Below are 10,333 nucleotides of genomic sequence, written 5' to 3'. Positions count from 1 at the left end.
TCAACTAATATTTTTACTCTTAAGTTCTCTATTGTCACAGTTAATGTACAGGCTGAAGTCGATGATAGCTATATCTTTAGTGCTCATATCAGCTTACGGTATTTGTAAATGAGTTTTAAAAATATGTTTTTAGACAATTCAAATAGGGCATGCTATACATGTTTTTTCGTAATGTATGTATGTAGTTCTCACCATAATATATATATATATATATATATATATTAATTAAATATATATATATGTATATTTATAATATATATAGAGGCTCATAAATAAACTATATAGAAGCTTCAGAAGGTGTCCATGATACAACGATTAAAAAGGAAAATCAGGTTTATTTACAACGAAACGTTTCGCACATAAAACTTCTGTGCATCATCAGTCTGTAAAAGAGCAAAGAGACACATAAATAACATTCAATGATAAAAGGAACTCACAATATTAAAATGGTCTTAAAAATTAAAAATCAAAGTAAAAACAAACAAACAAAGGTAAAGAGAGAGAGAACCAACCCCAAACACCAACCGTCCATAATGTAGAGAAGAAGATGGAATGACTAAAAAACCAGTTGACGAAGACGACGTCAACTATGCCAGGTATAGAGTTGCTGAGGAGGTATTGCTATTGAGTGAAGGAACAAGTTTCTTAATGTATAACGACTCGAGGGTAGTTAGGTGGTCAGGATTTTTGACATAATCTATTATTTTGAATTGTTCTTTTTTATTTCGATTTTGCAATTAGAAGCGTGGTTCCTGATATTGGAAAATTCAGGCTGTTTTATTTTCTGACCAGTACGGAAGCTGAAACCCAGATGGCTACAATATCTGACCCTCAGCAGCCTCCGAGTCGATCCAACGTAAGAGCCCGGACATCCAGGGCAAATAAATTTATATATGACGTTGGATCTCATGAAGGGCTGAAGGCGGTCTTTAAAATTAAAGAAGGAGCCAATTGTACAGGGATTATTTGTTATAAGTTTGACTCTGAGACAAGGAATCTCTTGTTCAATAATTCGTGCGAGATTGGACGAGAATTTGAAGTCAGACATATATGGGATAGCTGCATAAAACAGTTTTCTTAGGAACATCAAAAATTAGGCAATGGTGGATGAAAAAATTTGGCAAGTATTTGATTGATCATTCTAAAAACTATTTCTTGTGGGATGCTGAACGAGGCACCGGTAACAAAAAGCTGTTGATAGGTTGTTTCATTTATAATATTTTCACTTTTGATTTTCCTCAAAAAGAATCTATTGATTTTATCTTCCCTTTTAAAAACTTCTAAAAAAGTAGGTTCACATGGACATAAACTTGGTACTGTCAGACAAAATATTTTCCATTTTTTGTACATAGTCGTTCTTATTCATAATAACTACCCCCTTGCCTTTATCTGGTTTACAAATAATTATATCTTCTCGCTCCTTCAACCTCAAGAGATTTGAAAATTCTCTTGAGGTTGAAGGAGCGAGAAGATATAATTATTTGTAAACCAGATAAAGGCAAGGGGTAGTTATTATGAATAAGAACGACTGTACAAAAAATGGAAAATATTTTGTCTGACAGTACCAAGTTTATGTCCCATGGTGAACCTACTTTTTTAGAAGTTTTTAAAAGGGAAGATAAAATCAATAGATTCTTGAGGAAAATCAAAAGTGAAAATATTATAAATGAAACAACCTATCAACAGCTTTTTGTTACCGGTTCCTCGTTCAGCATCCCACAAGAAATAGTTTTTAGAATGATCAATCAAATACTTGCCAAATTTTTTCATCCACCATTGCCTAATTTTGATGTTCCTAAAAACTGGTTTTATGCAGCTATCCCATATATGCCTGACTTCAAATTCTCGTCCAATCTCGCACGAACTTATTGAACAAGAGATTCCTTGTCTCAGAGTCAAACTTATAACAAATAATCCCTGTACAATTGGCTCCTTCTTTAATTTTAAAGACCGCCTTCAGCCCTTCATGAGATCCAACGTCATATATAAATTTATTTGCCCTGGATGTCCGGGCTCTTACGTTGGATCGACTCGGAGGCTGCTGAGGGTCAGATATTGTAGCCATCTGGGTTTCAGCTTCCGTACTGGTCAGAAAATAAAACAGCCTGAATTTTCCAATATCAGGAACCACGCTTCTAATTGCAAAATCGAAATAAAAAAAGAACAATTCAAAATAATAGATTATGTCAAAAATCCTGACCACCTAACTACCCTCGAGTCGTTATACATTAAGAAACTTGTTCCTTCACTCAATAGCAATACCTCCTCAGCAACTCTATACCTGGCATAGTTGACGTCGTCTTCGTCAACTGGTTTTTTAGTCATTCCATCTTCTCTCTACATTATGGACGGTTGGTGTTTGGGGTTGTTCTCTCTCTCTTTACCTTTGTTTGTTTTTACTTTGATTTTTTAATTTTTAAGACCATTTTTAATATTTGTGAGTTCCTTTTATCATTGAATGTTATTTATGTGTCTCTTTGCTCTTTTACAGACTGATGATGCACAGAAGTTTTATGTGCGAAACGTTTCGTTTGTAAATAAACCTGATTCCTTTTAATCGTTGTATCATGGACCACCTTCTGAAGCTCCTATATATATATATATATACTCAACTAATTATATATTTTTACTCATCGCAATTATTTAAAGTTCTTATCATATTTTTAAAGTGAAATATAAATATCAAAAATTTAACTGAGCATTTATATGCCACATAGGACCACGCGCGCGCACTCATGAGAGAGAGAGAGAGAGAGAGAGAGAGAGAGAGAGAGAGAGAGGATTAGATCTGCAGTCCCGACCTACCACCTCACTCCATAAGTGGCTGGACAGCTCAGAGTAACAAACGGGATGATCAGTGTCGATCCAATGTCCCATTGAGAACCACTTGAAAGTCCATTTACTGAGGAGCGTTGTGTCGCAGGTCAAGAGTAAAATCCTTTAAACTTTTCCCATTATGCCACGGCGGCATCGCCTTCGCTGAGGCCACATGCTTCAAGTACATAATAATGCATGTATTTATAAATTGCGAAGTATTAGCGAGTGAAATATCTAAATGGAAATGTGTTTTGTGCATTCTTACATACAAACTCGTATTGCATAAATCCCTGAGATTAAATCAGATAATAAACCTTCAAAAATCGCAGTTTCACGAGTGTGTTTACAACTATTTCCGAATTCATAAAAAAGTAGATGGTATTATAACTCCTCAGTTGAGCGTCAGTGACAATGAAAATAATGATATGGCGGGTGTAGGTGGTTGGTTATACAAAGGCGCGATTTCAGCAATGTCAGGCCATCAGTCATAGCAATGTCGCACTGCTATATTTTTTCTGAAAATGTGAATATCAAAGATGGATAGTTTGTGAATGAATAAATTATCCAAAAGAGAGACGTGTTTTGCCTGAAAAACAGTATAGGAACTAACAGTTGTTCATTTTATATTACAAGTGGAGGCAGAGGGAGCATACAAACTACACACACTGCAGGTCTCAAAGGGCAAAATCATTTGGAGAAATAAATTCTGGTAACGCACGTAGGCAGTCGAGATGGCAAAGTATAATGCTCATAGCAACAGAGGCCTTGAATTTACCTGCAGACACCAATGTAAATGGAACTTAACGACGACTGGACATCAGCGTATAGTAGACGTAGTCCTTACATGCTCAAACCTAAATGGAGTTTCGTCGTACTTGTGTATAGTAACGTACAATTACATACATAAACACTAACATTTCTGCCCAAGACACCTTTTCTTTCACCACGTTATTGAAAAAGCAAAAAGCTCCTTTTTGAGGAAATGCTTTTTTCGAGCATAGCCGTTCATCACCAATATATATCCTTTACGTTACGTAAACCAGCCCACACCAGTCCTCGCAATCCTTGCTTTTTTTTTGAAAAAATAGAAGACAAAAACTTATTCTTCCATTTAATTGTCACTTGTACTTATGAATAAATAAACATAGGCTAGCGAGTAAAAAAAAATCATGTTCAAAATTTCACACTAAAACAGTAGAAATAAATTATCTTATTTTATAATGACATTTGGATTCCAATTAGGCTACATAAACAGAAAAGGAAATCAGTCAAGAAATTTTTTTTCGAACTGACAAGAAGTGAAAATGAAAAAGAAAAATCCTCTGAAATGTGTCACATTGTATTATTGAGCTCCGTTATGACGTCGTATCACATGAAATCTTTCAAGTTAAAGATTTATAATCGGTGACATGAATCAACAAAGAACCATGACCTCTCTCTCTCTCTCCCTCTCTCTCTCTCTCTGTCTCTCTCTCTCTCTCTCTCTCTCTCTCTCTCTCTCTCTCTCTCGCTTTGTGATTTAGAGATATAATCTCTGGTGCATCCATTTAGGATGCTTCAGTAATCCAAGTCATTGCGTAATTTCGTATCAACACCGAATCAAAACTAACAGCGATTGCAACAATGGCTGTCTTCGTAATAATAACAAATGTAATAATTTTAAATTACGCTTTTCGTGAAGCAATAAATGGAGATGGGCTAAAAGCTATTTTCTTATGTATAATCAATCATCTACTCTTTTTCCCTATTCTGGAATACCTACATTCTACCGAGAGCTGGCCCGAAAAATATCAGCTTTATGATTCAAAAACGTAATCGCAAAAATCTTTGAGAGTGAATGTAATTAAAAGAACGCGATCTATGGCTTGCGATATCCAGACAGGGTATATCATTTATTTACGCCATCTCACGCATTCTAGATTTAACTTTACAAAGCGGAATGGTATCATATGCTGTAGGTATTTCCGGTACAAATTAAGCTTTCTTAGTGTTTGGGACATGTTTTGTTTAGTTAGCGCCCCCTTTTCATTGGGGAGAGAGAGAGAGAGAGAGAGAGAGAGAGAGAGAGAGAGAGAGAGAGAGAGATTGATCGGAATCATTCTTGATTCCTAAGAATTTTTCTGAGCAATCAACAAAGTCCCAGATTCAATGACAGTTTTTATTTCTATCCTAAACCGAAAAAAAATTCATATTAAATGAGTTTATTTTTATGTTACACCGAAAAAAAATTCATGTTAGGCGAACTGTAACACAGCAAATACCAAAATAACATTGATTTTCTAATCAGCCAGTAAACTAATAAAAATTCAATATAAAATAACAAAACGATTCACGTGATGTAAAAATATGTGAATGTTAAAGATAAAAGTTTGACCAAAAATGTATTCGAGAGTATTGGTCCACGACGAAGGAGTGAAAGAATAATCCTCGATAATAGCCCACCAGTCATAAATGCCACTAATGAGGTTAATTAAACGAAGGGAAAGGCGGTTGGGAATCCGCCCAAGAATTAGGGACCAGTTCGGTAAAATCGAGGTGACCCCATTTACCAAATGTCAAGACAACCAGCGCTCTCTGGTGATATCTGGTGGTGAAGCATTTGCAATATATATATATATATATATTTATATATATATATATATATATATATATATATATATATAATATATATATATCTATATATGTATATGTATGTATGTATGTATGTATGTATATATATATCTATATATATATTATATATATATATATAAGTATATATATCTATATATATATATATGTATGGTATGTATGTATGTATGTGTATGTATGAAAATCTATATACAACTATATATATATATATATATATATATATATATATATATATCTATATATATATTTGTGTGTATGTGTGTGTGTGTGTGTGTGTGGTGTGTGTTTCACAGGTTTGTACGATTCGGAGACTCACTTATATTGAAGATCTGAGGGAGCTAATGCGGAGAACTGGCGTCAGATAATCTGGGATGATGAATTAGAGGAAGAAGACCGAGGGCGAAAGGTGTGATTACCTTGGATGCGCAGGAACATCAGGGGAGATGGAATGAAGTGAGCATAATGAGATCACCCAGTTTAACTTACTTTTGTTTGTATATGATATCCTACTTTACTTCACTGAATACCTAATTTTTCCATCGTCGTCACGACGAATCTTTCGTATAGTCGAGATTGCGGTAAAAGCTTTTGTAAGGACACTTGCATAGCATTGGATTGTTGCAAGTATATATACTCCCAGTATACATTTACGCAATGTATACTGGTCGTATATCATATATATATATATATATATATATATATATATATATATATATATATATTTTTTTTGCTTTGTACGATTTTTTTTTCATTACTTTTTAGACTAGACCTTATCGCTTCTTTTAGACTAACCCCTTATTGCTTCTATGGATGGATGCGGCACAGTCTCTCTCTCTCTCTCTCAATCTCTCTCTCTCTCTCTCTCTCTCGGTCTCCCTCTCTCTCTCTCTCTCTCTCTCTCTCTCCTCAGTAAGAGTTTTCCCTCGAGCCTGAAGTCTCTGGATCGGTGCGGCTGTCAACAGCTGTTGCTGATTAATTCAGAGTCTAGGCTTTTCACTTTTCATTCAATGCAGACGACACGATGCCAACGCCCATCAGCTGTCATATTCCACTGTTTTTGCCACGGTGCTGACCTGATTAGTATCCGCTTGTCTCCTCATTCCTGCACCTGGTAGTTGTTGCTATTTAATTTTTCAGATTTTATGCTACTTTGCCTAATTTTCTCTTGCGGTAAATAATCCCCGATTTTTTTCTTCACGTTTATTCTTGTGGGTCGTTGCTTTTGACTACAAAACAAATTATGTGCGTTTACGAAGATATTCTCTCTCTCTCTCTCTCTCTCTCTCTCTCGTCTCTCTCTCTCTCCTTTTGAGGATATTCAGGCCCTGTGCTACCTGAGAAACCCCTAATGACTATTCACAAGCTTCATAAAGATTGCATTGACAAAGATAATCATACTATTTGCTTGGCTTGTTTATCATTTTTATTCCTGCTAATACTAAGTTAGCTGAAAATTATGTATAAGTAAACGATCGAACTGAATATAATGGGGGAGGGAAATTGAGAGTAAAAAAATGAAAGGTCTAACAGGAGGAAAACATCGCAGATGCATTATGAAATATTGTCAGAGCGGGTTGGACAGTAAGATAGAAAGAAAAGAATAATATGAATGATGTACAGTAAAAGGAATAAAAGAGGTTGAAACTAAGAGCCAAAGGTTTGTTTGTTTGTTTGTATGGTGTTTTACGTTGCATGGAACCAGGGTGGTTTTTTCAGCAATGGGACCAGCGGCTTAATATGACTTCCAAACATGGTCGAGAGTGAACTTCTATCACCAGAATACAGATCTCTGACCCCTCAATGGAATGCCGAGAATCGTACTCGCGGCCCACGAGGGGGCAGGGAGACCATACCGACCACTCCACTAACCTCAGTAATGCCTAAAGGGCACCGCATGAGGATGATCGGATTGCCTTTGTTGAAAAGAGATATTGCCACATTGATTCGGAGTTACAAAATTAGAGCTTGTGTCAGTTCGAACCTTATTAATCTCTCGACTCGACTGTCTCTGTAAGACCGAGAAATAATAGCTTCAGTTTGCTCTTTCACATTTCATGAGCTGTTGGAAAATTCTTCTCTCTCTTTATTCATTGGTAATGCTGTATTTATCCCACAAACTTTTTGCGAGTTAAATCTTACAAAGAGTTATTCCTGATCTTGCCCTTATATTTCACACGTGATAATTAAACTCTCTCTCTCTCTCTCTCTCTCTCAATCTCTCTCTCTCTCTCAAACAAAAGAAAAAATAGAGTACTTAGAAAAGAACTAACCCAAATTGAAAAGAAAAATAGATATAATGAATATAATGAAAAAAAAAAAAAAACCTGGTATTCCAAGAGACTGGTATGATGATCAATAAAAGGGTTCCAACGTATACATCAGATAGAAAAAATGGAAATCAAGGGGGGAACCGCGATATATGGGAAAGACAAAAAAACAAGGCAAAATATAGAAGTATAGTAACTCGAAATGTGAACTTATAGCGGTAGAATTTGAATCTGAAAATTAATGAACATAGTAAATAATATATAACCCCCTAATACTAAGAGTTTTGACACAATAATAGAAAAATTGGATAATATATGTAGAAATCACGGAAGGAACTTGCCTACTCTCCTATCCGAGACTTTAACTTTTCCTTTCGTAGACTGGAAAGAACGAATAGGAGATTGTAGTTTTTGTATTTATACATAAAAAAGAGAGCAATAGTATGCAGAAGATAAGAGGCATTCGAAAACTATTAGATGTATCTAGAATACAACATTCAACAAATAATCACCTGCCAACAAGAAAGGAAAATCTTTAGACCTAGTATTTTGTGAACGATGAATTATGTTAAAGAATAATAGTTTATAATGCGAGTATTTTCAGACCATAATGTCATAGAATTAACAGTCCATTCCAAAAAGCAAGTGAAAACAGAGATAAGCAAGAAATGAAAAAGTGGAAGGATATGGAAAATACAACTTCTACAGTAAAAATATAAAATTGGTCAGAAATAAATGAAGAATTAAACAAAAATTGAGATAACATGTACGTAAGTGATGATATACGGTAATACGGAGATATTATATAAAAGATTAAGAAAATATGGCATAATATATACCGAAGAAGAAAAGTAAACATCAGGCATGCATACCAAGAGACAGAAAGATCTTGTTCCAGAAAATCAGAAGTAGAAAAAAGGTCCTTGCAAAAGAAAAAAAATGCATGGAAGTGAATGGAACTAAAAAGTAAATAGAAAATGCAGAATAAAAGATTATACATCAAAAAGAAAATGAAAAAAACGGGACTTGGAAGAAGAAACCCTAGTAAATATCAAGCAAAACCCCAAACTATTGTACTAGTACGCGAAAAGAAAATATATAAAAGAAGAATAGAAATATGCCCCTCTAAGAACTGAAGGGAGATTAACGAATGAAAAAAAGGAAATATGCAACATAATGGCAGAAAGATATAGAGAGAATTCACCCCTAGAATTGTAAATGAAGATATGATACAGATAAGGGATGAAAATACTGAATATTTATCAGACATAGATATTAATGAGCTGATATTGTGCAGGCTATTAATGAAATTAAAAATGGAGCTGCAGCTGGGCCTGATGGTGTCCTGCTATTTTGGTTAAAGAAAGTAGTTCATTCTATCGCAAAGCCACTTGCAATATGAATTAAGCAGAGTGTAGATACAGGCAAGATTTATGATGAGCACAAATTAGCATAGATTACCCTACTTTCAAAAGTGGTCAAGACTATAGACAAGTAATTATAGGCCTGTGAGTCTACATCACATATTATGAAAGTGTATGAAACGGTAAGGGAAGAAAAAATATTATGAAACTTTTTAATAAAAATAAAAAATAATTTTTTTTAATATACGACCATATGGTTTTTGGTACCTGGAAAAATACACAAACCCAACTGTTTAGTCCACCGTGAGAACATATACAAAAATATGAAAAACGGAAATGAACCCGATGTGTTTTATCTAGACTTTGCAAAGCTTTTGACAAGGTAGATCGTAATATATTATTGAAGAAAATTAGAAAACATAATATAGTGGATAAGTAGGAAGATGGTTAAAAGAATTTTTACACAACATAAAACAGATAGTTTATTGCAAAACGATGAGAAATCAGATGAAGCTAAGATAATATCCGGTGAGCCACAAGTACTGTGTTAGCTGCATTACTGTTTGTTATTATCATTGCAGACATAGACAGTATGTCAAGGACTCGGTAGTGAGTAGTTTCACCGATGACACAAAGATAAGTAGAGAAATTACTTGTGAAATAAGATAGGAACGCGCTACAGAGACCTTAACAATTTGAATCAATATGGACAGAGAATAAAGCTATATGGCATAGGGACCTAATAATGAGACAATCACAAATAGGAATCAGTTAAAAGACCTTGGTGTTTTGTTTGTTATAGGACATGTTATGTAATGATTCAAATAGCAATTCTTTTGGAAAAATGTAAAGCAAAAATGGGAGTGTTGTTACGGCACTTCAAAACAAGAAAAGCTGAACACATGATTATGCTTTATAAAACATATATTCGTAGTCCACTTGAATATTGCAATATGATATGGGTAACCACACTATCAAAAGGATATTGCACAAAATAGAGAGTTGTACAAAGGTCCTTTACAGCTAGAAGAGAAGACGTTAAGGATCTTGACTACTGGGAAAGACTACAATCGTTAAAATTAAATAGGATAGAAAGGAGAGAACGCTACATGATAATTCAGGCATGGAAACAGATAGAAGGAAATTGCCGAAAACATCATGGAGCTATCAGAAAAAGCAAGCAGAGGTAGATTAATAGTGCCCAAAACTATACAGGAAAAATAAGGAAAGCACACAGGACATTATCCACTACGCACC

Source organism: Macrobrachium nipponense, chromosome 8 (assembly GCF_015104395.2).
Source record: "Macrobrachium nipponense isolate FS-2020 chromosome 8, ASM1510439v2, whole genome shotgun sequence".
In the NCBI taxonomy this organism is placed as follows: Eukaryota; Metazoa; Arthropoda; class Malacostraca; order Decapoda; family Palaemonidae; genus Macrobrachium; species Macrobrachium nipponense.
The sequence above is the reverse complement of the archived record's forward strand: the minus strand, read 5'-3'. Positions refer to the sequence as shown.